Here is a 12,130-nt window from a genome sequence, read left to right as displayed (position 1 = left end):
CAGCTGTTTTTCTGTTGGTCTTTTAGCCTAATTTGGCAAATCAGAAGAAAGGACATAGCGATAATGAAATATAACTTAATTTCTTAATCTTTTTTGTTTGAATTTTGTCATGTAAGTTTGAGTGACATCATCAAGAGCCACCAGGGAGCTTGGCCGCAGGGAGTCTATTCAAGACATGAAACTGGCCCAGGAGTAGAAAGGTGGGGGTGGAAATAGGAATTAGTGTTTACCCAGGGGAGTGGCCCAGCCAGGAGGAGAAGGCTGTCAGTGTTTACCCAGGAAAGCAAGAATGGATACTGACGTTGGACGTAAAGCTGGGAAAGTAGGAGAGCATCGGGATTGAGTATGCAGATTGAGTTAGGGGTGAGTGGTTCAGGACTAAGACCCACTAAGACCATGCCTGCATCTGACTTCATGTAGCAGTGGCTGCATGGAGTATGCACAGGCCCATAAAGGGCTGGGCTTTTGCAGCATTTGAGGCCACAGCCTTTGGTACTTGCACAGCGTTGGTACCTGTCATCCCTGGTACTCCAGCTTCTGATAGGTAACTCAATACCTAAACTTACAACTTTAATACCTAAGACACTTGATGCTGAAACTCTTGCAACTAAAGAAGAACCTGAGGTCAAGTGTGGTGACTCACGCCTGTAATCCTAACACTTTGGGAGGTCGAGGTAGGAGGATCACTTGAGGTCAGGAGTTCGAGACCAGCCTGGCCAACGTGGTGAAACCCCATCTCTACTAAAAATACAAAATATTAGACAGACGGGGTGGTACATGCCTGTAATCCCAGCTACTTGGGAGGCTGAGGCAGGAGAATCACTTGAACCCAGGAGGCAGAGGTTGCAGTGAGCCGAGATCGTGCCACTGCACTCCAGCTTGGGCAACAGGAGCGAAACTCGGTATCAAGGAAAAAAAAAAAAAAGCCTGAGAGGACATTGCACCAATGGAGATGCGGCAAGAGAAACATTTTTGGGTTTTTGTGAGCTCTCACCAGCTTTTTTCCCCTGGGTCCTCACATGCAGTGTGGTCTTCTCTTTCTGGTTAGCACGTCATTTTGGAAAGAGCACTGGATTGAGTCATGAGGCATATTCAATTTCTAGTTTACCAGTGTGATACTAAGCAAAGATCTAACTCATTGGCAAAATGGGTGTAATTCCTTCCCGTTCAGGGCTGTTTATAAGTCACTGAGGGAATGGTAAGTATTATGATGCTGCTTCTCAGACTGTAATGTACATGCACATCATGTAAGGACCTTATTCAAATGGAGACTTGAAGAAAAAGCTGGATACTAGCTAAAGGCAATAATGACAGATTTTACTCAATAACTACTGCAGAAGGAGAGAGTCCTCAGTGTAGAACTGAGCTTAGCTCCAATCTGTGCAGAGGTGATGGAATTTTAAAGAGGGGAGGGAGGAGGTTCAAATAGAACTAGGAAAGTGGAAAATTACAAAAAGCTGTTAAGGAGATTGGTCAATGTGATTAGGCTATCTGTGTCTGCTAACTCTCAAGTTTATCTATCGAAGTTAGGATTCTAGTCTCCCACTGAGACCAGGAGTCGGCCTTATAATTCCTGATAATTATATGACAAAGGGATGGCTCCCAGAAAAAGTGAGAAACACATTCCTGTGCAGCAGAAGACACATACATCCCTCAAAGGGACAGAAAGGATTTACAATTGTAAATTTTATCAAGTAAGTCCTCTAAGAAGAGGGAGGGGCTGGGTGCCATGGCTCAGGCCTATAATCCCAACACTTTGGGTGGCCAAGGTGGGTGGATCGTCTGAGGTTAGGGATTCAGGAGCAGCCTGGCCAATGTGGTGAAACCCCGTCTCTGCTAAAAATACAAAAGTTAGCTGGGCGTGGTGGCACGCACCTGTAATCCCAGCTACTCAGGAGGCTGAGGCAGGACAATCGCTTGAACCTGGGAGGCGGAGGGTGCAATGAGCCGAGATCGCGCCACTGCACTTCAGCCTGGGTGACAGAGTGTGACTCCATCTCAAAAAAACAAGAGGGAGATTAGAAACCTATGATCAGGCATTGACTGAAACAAATGGTAAACTCTTTTGGCAGCCTTGAGCTTCCCCAGGCAGGGACCCAAAGGGGCCTGGGTTATCCCTGAGACACGGCCTTGAGCTGCTAGAAACTGCTAGTGTTTGTTCAAGTCTCTCAGTGGTCGGGGTGGGCAAAATGGTTTGTGCTGAAAATCAATGATTTGCAGCTCTCAAGATTCCAGTAGGCAGTCTGGGTGGGCCTGAGTTTCTGCTTTTTTTTTTCCTTTAGGTACAGGATCTTGCTCTGTTACTCGGGCTGTAGTGTAGTTAGTGGCCCAATCATGGCTCACTGCAGCTGCAAACTCCTGGGTGTAAGCTGTTCTGGCTTAGCCTCTCAAGTTACTGGGCTTACAGGTGGACGCCACCACACCCAACAGATTTTATTTTTGTAGGGATGGGGGTCTCCATATGTTGCCCAGGCTGGTCTCCAACTCCTGGCCTCCCAAAGTGTTCAGATTACAGGTGTAAGCCACTGCATCTGGCCAGCCTCTGCATTTCTAACAGGTTCCAGGTGATCTTGATGTTCTCCTGGTCCATGGGTCACACTTTGAGAAGCATGATTCTAAAGGACCATACAATTTAAAGTCATTAATCTCTGTGGGCTTTGGACTTGAAGCTTCAGCAGCCTTTGACAAGCATTTACAGGTTTTCTTTTTATTTATTTGATTAACTGAGAATCCATATGCAAATAAATGCAAGAAAATTCAAAGATTGTAGGCAAATGTCCTTGCTGTAAAGCTGGTGGTTCTCAATCTTGGATACACAGTAGAAGCACCTGGCACAGTTGGGGGGTGGGTGGGGGTGCAGTATAAAAATCATTAAATCAGAATCTCTGGGGTGGGCTCCAAGCACCTTTTTTTTTTTTTTTTTAAAGATAGAATCTTGCTTGTCACCTAGGCTGGAGTGCAGTCATGCAATCATGGCCCACTGCAGCCTTAACTTCTGGGCTCAAGTGATATCCTCCCACCTCAGCCTCCCTAGTAGCTGGGACTACAGGCGTGGACTACCACACCCAACTGATTTTTAATTTTTTGGTAGAGGCAGGCTCTTATACTATCTTGCACAGGCCGGTCTCGAAGTCCTGGGCTCAAGCAGTCATGCTGCCTCAGCCTTCCAAAGCTCAGGGATTACAGACATGAGCCATAGCGCCAGGCCAACAATATTTCTTTTTTTTTTTTTTTTTTTTTTGAGACGGAGTCTCACTCTGTCGCCCAGGCTGGAGTGCAGTGGCCGGATCTCAGCTCACTGCAAGCTCTGCCTCCCGGGTTCACGCCATTCTCCGGCCTCAGCCTCCCGAGTAGCTGGGACTACAGGCGCCCGCCACCTCGCCTGTCTAGTTTTTTGTATTTTTTAGTAGAGACGGGGTTTCACCGTGTTAGCCAGGATGGTCTCGATCTCCTGACCTCGTGATCCGCCCGTCTCGGCCTCCCAAAGTGCTGGGATTACAGGCTTGAGCCACTGCGCCCGGCCAAGGCCAGCAATATTTCTTAAGGCTCCTGGGGTCATTCCAGTATGCAGCCAAGGTTGAAAACCACCCTTTAAAAGAGCTCGGCAACCAGTGTGGAAGACCAGCACTCACACGTCTGTAGACCTTACCCAGAGCCAGGCTGCCCCTGATCATCTCTGATACTTTAAAACGAAGGGCTCAGAAGCAGCCCCCGAAGCAAAATTTTCTCTCTGACCTTCTCCTGCCCTCTTGTTTCTGGCCTCTCATTCTCCCCCAAGGCTACCCATAGAAACTAGAATCCCTCTTCCCCAAGGCAGGTCATCAGAAACCAGAACTGGTTTTACCCAAAGCCAGTCATAAAACCTAAAAACGGTCCTCTCACTCCCCACTCCCCTTTCTGTGTAAAAACTGGTCAGAAAGAAATGATCTGACCTACCTTGTTTGATTGTCATACCCATTCCAGAGAGGGTCCCATCCCACGTCCAGAAGGAAGGAATGCTGCGCAGAGAGGCCAAGAAGAATCTAGACAGGCCTTGCTGGGTTTCCCCTCTCAGTCTGTTACTATTACATCCTACCCTTCTTGTCCAATCGTATTTCTACACAGTCCATAATCTCTTGAACCTAAACATAGAAATGAACAATTCCCCTGTATCTTGGGGTCTTCATTCTGAAGGCTCACATACAATTATGATCAAATAAATTTGTTTGCTTTTTCTTCTGTTAATTTGTCTCTTGTCAGTGATTTTTTCAGCAAGTCTTCAGCGGGTGAAGGGTGAGTTTTTCATTGGCCCTGGCAGTGGCAAGGGTCACAGATGGTGTGGACATGGGTGCATAGGGAATCCCCAGCTGGAGGAACTTTCAAGGCAGAGATTTGGATAGTGAAGCATGACTAGGGGAGAACAGGGAGGAGTCTAGTCTGTTTTGTTTACCTGGTTCTATGTCCTCTCCCCTAATATGCAGATTTCTCAAAAGCAATGCCTGTTCTCTCTTTCCCAGAGCAAGGCATACCATTGCAGTGTAGGGGAGTGGAGGGCAAGGAAGGTGAGCTATGGGGAAGAGGCTGTAGGGGTTGTGAGAATAGAGGGTGGATGCAGTCAGGGCAGACTGAAGTTTCTCCCCAGTGCTGGCTGCCCTCCCTCCATTCTGGGTTGCCAGTGCCCCATGGGGCAAGCAAGAAGGTGTGTATTTGTCAGTTTATGTTTGGGAGGGGAGGGGAAAGAAAGTTGACTTGTTCTCATTTAACCCTTCACATCCTTTCTACATTTAAAGGAGGACTTATTTGTCATTTTGTTTTGAAGACAGTTACAATTGAGGATGATAGTGGATTAGAACCCTGGGTTAGGGAGGTGTGGGGAGGTCCTTTCAAGGACATGCTTCTTCCAGCTGTACCTGGTCACCTTTCTGTATTATATAATGATGGTCAAGGTCAGCCCACACACTAGTTAGCAATAGGGGATAGGAGACAATTCTAAATTTTACTGGGAGTGATGGGAATTCGTTTAGAGGGTTTTTAGAAGAGTGACATGTTCTGATTTGTATTATTCTGGCTGCTTCGAGGTAATAGATTTTAGAGAATCAAAGGTGGCAACAGGGAGCCCATTTGGGAGGCTGTTGCAATGATCCAGGCAAGAGATAACGGTGGTGGCAACCAGGTGGGAGCACAGAAGATAGTGAGAAGTGTCATGATGGGTATATTTGAAGGCAGAGCTAAAAGGATTCTTGAACTATTGGATGTAGGATGTGACAGAAAGAGGAGCTAAGAGGATTCTTGAACTATTTGGATATAGGATGTAAGAAAAAGAGGAGTCAAGGTTACCGTCCCGATTTTTCTCCTGGACAACTAACTGCTCATGAATTTTTGATCATTTTACAGCAGAAAATGATGGGGTAGTGGAAGGTTTTACTGTGCTATAATAGTTACAATGGACCGGGCGCGGTGGCTCACGCCTGTAATCCCAGCACTTTGGGAGGCCAAGACAGGCGGATCACGAGTTCAGGAGATCGAGACCATCCTGGCTAACACAGTGAAACTCCGTCTCTACTAAAAATACAAAAAATTAGCCAGGCATGGTGGTGGGTGCCTGTAGTCCCAACTACTCGGGAGGCTGAGGCAGGAAAGTGGCATGAACCCAAGAGGGGGAGCTTGCAGTGAGCCCAGATTGCGCCACTGCATTCTAGCCTGGGCGACAGAGCTAGACTCTGTCTCAAAAAAAAAAAAAAAAAAAAAAAAAAAAAGTTACAATGAACGAACTAGAGGTATAAGTATCAACTTGGATGCACTGAAACAATGCTAAGGAAAGAAACAAGCTTCAGAATGTACATTCACTAGGATACAATTTACATAAATGTGTAAGGCTTGCAAAGAGTATTGTGTAAGCTCCATATATAGATGGTAAAAGTGTAAAGACAAATACAGAATAATTACAGTCAGGGTTGAGCCCCATCTGCGAGCTTCACACTAAAACAAAACAAAACACAAACAAACAAAAACACGCCATTGCTCAGTCCAGATCCTAGTCCAGTTAAACCAGAATCTCTGGGGATGGATCCAGGCATCAGTATTTTTTAGAGCTCCCTAGGGGATTCTAGTATGTAGGCAAGGTGGAAGACCACTGCCTTACATTGACAAACAATTGTGAAATCTTTAAGAAGCAGAGGAATTTTCCCCTTTCATGCCAAGTCTTGGTCTGTGTCTGTTCTGAAGTTAGTTAAGAGACACCCGTGCCCTAATTTCCATGATGTTCAGCCAGGAAACATGAACAAAGTCTCTCAAGAGGCAGCTGAGCCCAGAACATGGTCTTCCAATATCAGTTTCTGCTAAAGGGAACTCCTTGGGGAAATGGCTGATTGCAGGGTTGGGGCAGAAAATGTACAAGATGAGCCTGTAACATCTTGTTGTACCAGATACCAGGCAAGCTCTCAATCACTACTAAGGGCTTGTATAAAGGACAGACTCAGGAGACAACTCTCACTTGTCAAAGATGGGACTCTTTGAGCATCAGTAAGAATAATGGCAATGAATTAAAACACATCAGGTATTTAAATAAATGAGTTCATAATGATCCTTTAAAAAAAAGAAAATCTCTGGATGATGCTAAGAAAGCAACTCATTTTGAAACCTGGTAAAGACAAACATTTTTCCTGCCTTTGTTACTTGAAAGTAACCAGAGTTGATGATAGAAGTTTCTCATTGCAGAAGCACTCATTAAGGCCCAGGTCCAGCCATAATTAGAGTGAGAGTTGCTAAGGGGTGGCCAATGGGAGATACCTGAGTCCCCGAAAATGCCTCTCTGAGTCTGTCCACAGGGCAGCTCCTTGCAGAGCTTTGTTCCAGCAGAAGATGCCTCTAATTGCACTCTTCATATAACAGGATGTGCTGGTCCCACTTGCTACACTAAATGCTCTCCCAGCACAGTCTGAGTCAGTCAAAAATCTTGATCTTGGGGCTGGGCATGGTGGCTCATGCCTGTAATCCCATCACTCTGGGAGGCCGAGGCAGGCGGATCACTTGAGGCCAAGAGTCCGAGACCAGCCTGGCCAACATGAGGAAACCTTGTCTCTACTAAAAATACAAAAATTAGCCGGGCGTGGTGGTGCGCACCTATAGTCCCAGCTACTCAGGAGGCTGAGGTAGGAGAATAGCTTGAATCCGGGAGGTGGAGGTTGCAGTGAGCCGGGATCGTGCCACTACACTCCAGCCTGGCCAACAGAGTGAGACTCTATCTCAAGACAAAAACAAACACAAAAGAAACAAATATTGGAAAGGATGTGGAGAAAAGGGAACCCTTACGCACTGTTGGCAGGAATGTAAATTAGTATAGCCACTATGGAAAGCAGTATAGAGTTCTTTAATATAGAGTTCTTACATGATCCAGCAATCCCACTACTGGGTATTTATCCAAAGGAAATGAAACCAGCATGTTGAAGAGATACCTGCATGCTCACGTTCTTTGCAGCTCATTATTCACAATAGCCAAGATGTGGAATCAAGGTAAGTATACATCAGTGGATGAACGGATAAAGAAAATGTGGTATATGTACACAATGGAGTACTCAGCACATGTAGTTCCAGCTACCCAGGAGGCTGAGATGGGAGGATTGCTGGAGCCCAAGAGTTTGAGACTAACTTGGGCAACATAGCCACACCCCATCTTTAAAAAATAATAAAATAAGGAAATTCTGTCATTTGTGACAACATGGATGAACCTGGAGGCCATATGTTGAGATCGTGCAGTATCTGTCTTTCTGTGCCTGGCTTACTTCACTTATTTGTGGAATGTTTCTTTTCTTTTCTTTTTTTTTTTCAAAAATTGAACCTGTAGGCCAGGCGTGGTGGCCCACGCCTGTAATCCCAGCACTTTGGGAGGCTGAGGCGGGTGGATCACCTGAGGTCAGGAGTTTGAGACCAGCCTGGCCAACATAGTGAAACCCCATCTCTTTTGTATTTTTGTACGAAAAATGCAAAAATCAGCCAGGCTTGGTGGTGGGCGCCTATAATCCCAGCTACTTGGGAGGTTGAGGTGGGAGAATTGCTTGAACCTGGGAGGTGGAAGTTGCAGTGAGCCAAGACCGCACCATTGCACTCCAGCCTGGGCGACAGAGTGAGGCTCCATCTCAAACAAACAAACAAACACCCATAAAAGCAGAGAGTAGAATGCTAATGGATGGTGAAATCCTGCACATTGGATGGGCTGGGGGTGCCACTGGATATCACCCCTGGGAATGAGATGCACCATTGGGCCAGCAGCCTAAAGCTGTACACCAGGCTGACTAGGGAGCCTGCCAGGAGGTGCAACTGACTCTGGGTTTATGTTCTTCATGAGCTCTTTGGTACCTACCAAGGAGTCAGTGCTCATAAAAGAATGATAGGAAATCTATCCCTGGCCATGGCAGATACTGCCTCCTTCACTGCCACTGTCCTGGCAGCCCTGCAGACATCCCTCATTTCCCTTGGGAAGATTGTTTTACATACCAATATTGCTCTAGACTTTCTTTGGGAGGAGTGTGTGCAATTGTTAACACCTCCTGCCCTACCTGGATAAGCACATCAGGTTTCATAGAAACACAAGTAGGCCGGGTGCGGTGTGTGGGGAAAAGAAAGAGCATGCTGACGCTCTCCCCACCATTACCCTCTAGTCCTGCCACATCCCCCTCTCCGAGATGGTAGAGATAGTGATCAATAAATACTGAGGGAACTCAAAGACCAGTGCCGGTGCGGGTCCTCTGGATGCTCAGCGCCGGTCCCCTGGGCCCACTGTTCTTTCTCTATACTTTGTGTCTTATTTCTTTTCTCAGTCTCTCGTCCCACCTGACGAGAAACACTCGCAGGTGTGGAGGGGCTGGCCCCCTTCAGCATTGGCTCACACCTGTAATCCTAGCACTTTGGGAGGCCGAGGTGGGTGGATCACCCTTAGGTCAGGAGGTTGAGACCAACCTGGCCAACATAGAGTGAAACCCCATCTCTACTAGAAATACAAAAATTAGCCAGGCATGGTGGCAGGCGCCTGTAGTCCCAGCTATTCAGGAGGTTGAGGCAGGAGAATTGCTTGAACCCCGGGAGGTGGAGGTTACAGTGAGCAGTGAGCCAAGATCGTGCTATTGCACTCCAGCCTGGGTGACAAGAGTGAAACTCCATCTCAAAAAAAAAAAAGAAAGAAAAAAAAGAAAAGAAACACAAGTAGAAGAAATTTAGGAGCAGACCCACACAAGCAGAAGAAATTTAGGAGCAGGCCCACTGGCTGCAGACAGTGGGGCCCCCTGAAGGATCCTTCTTTGACTTCCTTAGCAACTTCTTAACTGGATCGCTGGGTCTTAACTGGGTCCAAGGCTAGGTCATGCTATAGGCAGCCCTGGTTATTCTGCAGTGGTGGGGGTCCTCCTGGGCCTCATGAAATGGATTCTGGCTATGGCTCAATGATGTTGCACTGAGATTGTGTCAGTTAAGGTGTTGACATCGAACTAATGAGATAAACCTCAGACTCCAAATCCAGGGAGGTTGGTGGGATATGAAATTGACCAGCTTTGCTAAGAGGGATATCTGGGTTTTGGATGGACTACAGGGCAGTTCTCCAGATGGCCTTGGACTGACCCAGTTCTCCCAGCTTTCTCACTGTAGTTCTCAAGAATAATTATAGAGGCCGGGCGCGGTGGCTCAAGCCTGTAATCCCAGCACTTTGGGAGGCCGAGATGGGCGGATCACAAGGTCAGGAGATCGAGACCATCCTGGCTAACATGGTGAAACCCCGTCTCTACTAAAAAAAATACAAAAAGCTAGCCGGGCAAGGTGGCAGGCGCCTGTAGTCCCAGCAGCTTGGGAGGCTGAGGCTGGAGAATGGCGTAAACCCAGGAGGCGAAGCTTGCAGTGAGCTGAGATTCGGCCACTGCACTCCAGCCTGGGCGACAGAGCGAGACTCCGTCTCAAAAAAAAAAAAAAAAAAAAAAAAAAAAAAAAACAATAATTATAGAATGTGCTGGGAATGCAATAGCCTGAGGTCAGGAGGAACACTGGCCAGAGCAGCCTGGGCTCATTCCTGTCCCCGTTCCTGTCCCCGCTATAAAAGAATACCCTTCAGGCTGGGCGAGGGGGCTCACACCTGTAATCCCAGCACTTTGGGAGGCCAAGGGGCAGATCACCTGAGGTCAAGAATTCAAGACTAGCTGGCCAACATGGCGAAACACTGTCTCTACTAAAAATACAAAAATTAGCCAAGTGTGGTGGCGCATACCTATAATCCCAGCTACTTGGGAGGCTGAGGCAGGATAATCACTTTAACTCAGGTGGTGGAAGCTGCAGTGAACTAAGATTGTGCCACTGTGCTCCAGTCTGGGTGACAAAGCAAGAGTCCTCAAAAAACAAAACAAAACAAAAGATGATGACGAAGAAGAAAGAATGGATTTGGGGAAAAAAACACAAAAACCAGCAGTGTCTGCCATAATATATTTATGAGAAAATACATGAAAACTTGTAATAGTATTTGCTCTAGGAACAGGATACTGGTGATTGGGGACATAAAGGAGAATGTCCCTTTTAATACCCTTTTGAACTTTTATAATCTGTTCCATATGAATATATTAACTAATCACACACTTTTTTTTTTTTTTTGAGACGGAGTCTCGCTCTGTCATCCAGGCTGGAGTGTAGTGGCCGGATCTCAGCTCACTGCAAGCTCCGCCTCCCGGGTTTACGCCATTCTCCTGCCTCAGCCTCCTGAGTAGCTGGGACTACAGGCTCCTGCCACCTCGCCCGGCTAGTTTTTTGTATTTTTTAGTAGAGACGGGGTTTCACCGTGTTAGCCAGGACGGTCTCGATCTCCTGACCTTGTGATCCGCCCGTCTCGGCCTCCCAAAGTGCTGGGATTACAGGCTTGAGCCACCGTACCCGGCCAATCACACACTTTTAACAGAGTGATAAAAATGCACCATACGGCGTGCTTGGTAAACCTCCCTAGCTAGTTCACTGACAAGAAGTTTTTGTGCCCTCACCCTTAGCCCCTCAGAGAGGGTTATTTGTGTTGTGAAACTCAGGCCATATAGAACTGTAAGAAATCCATTTGATTCAAGGAGCACAGGAAGTATCATGGACCTGCATGTGCAGGAGCCTGGAAAGGGACACAAATCCAGCTAAGAGTCCTGGGGGGTGCCAATCTTCCTGAGCCGGTGGACCCAGCTGGTACTGGCCCTCCCTTGTGCCCTTCATGACTGTGCTAGGCTTCCTCAGGGGGAGAGAAGGCCAGTTCTGCTGCTAGGCTATCACCCCAGAACTGCTTATACACAGAGGCAGGAGGAGGGCAGATGCCTCTGGCCAGGAGGGGCTGGGGTGTGGATCCTGGGGGCCAAAGCACAGCCAGCTCCTGGGAAAGCAGGTGCTACTTGAAGCAGGAAGTCTAAAGTCTCTGCAATGCAGAGCTCTGGGCTTCCCTTATCAGACTCTCATCTTTCCCCAGCCTTCATGACTCAAGAGAGCCAAATTTATGAACCTCGTCATTCTTCCGTTGACGATAATTTTTAGAAAGTAGATTTTTCTTGAACATTTAAACATTAAATGTAATCAGTTACACTCTTCCCAACTGTAATGACTCAGTCCATAAATGTTTCAAACGCCTTTAAAAATTGACAAGTAATAACATAATCGTTACAAAACTGGATCTGTATATGCATACTAAAACCAGTTACAAATGCTAATATGTGGCTCTAAATTTGCTTATTATTTGCAGTCAGTAGCCTTAGCAGCAGGTGGCAAGACATTATGTGCCCAGATGTTGCTGTGCCATCCTGGGGACCTCAGATTTGGCCATGCCACACCTTCCATTGGAGGCACCCAGACTCTCCATGGTCTGCACCACAAACCCTGATCCTGCGCACATCGACTGGACCAGGGGTGGACCCTGGATCCTAACTCAGGCCTCTGTGAACTAGCCAGGGACCTGTAAAACCTGTACAGAGTTTTTCCCCAGAAGGGGCGCAGATAGTGACAGCTGACCAGCAGAAGGCAGGGAGGAGCTGTGAGGGGAAGCTGGCCAGAAGTTGCTGGCACAATGGAGATAAATGAGATACCAATGTCTCAGTGAGAATGGAGAGTGGGTGACGTGGAGGCAGTACTAGATCCTGACCTCTGCTGGCCAGTTCTCCTA

The sequence above is a fragment of the Macaca fascicularis genome, chromosome 9, assembly GCF_037993035.2.
Source record: "Macaca fascicularis isolate 582-1 chromosome 9, T2T-MFA8v1.1".
In the NCBI taxonomy this organism is placed as follows: domain Eukaryota; kingdom Metazoa; phylum Chordata; class Mammalia; order Primates; family Cercopithecidae; genus Macaca; species Macaca fascicularis.
The sequence above is the reverse complement of the archived record's forward strand: the minus strand, read 5'-3'. Positions refer to the sequence as shown.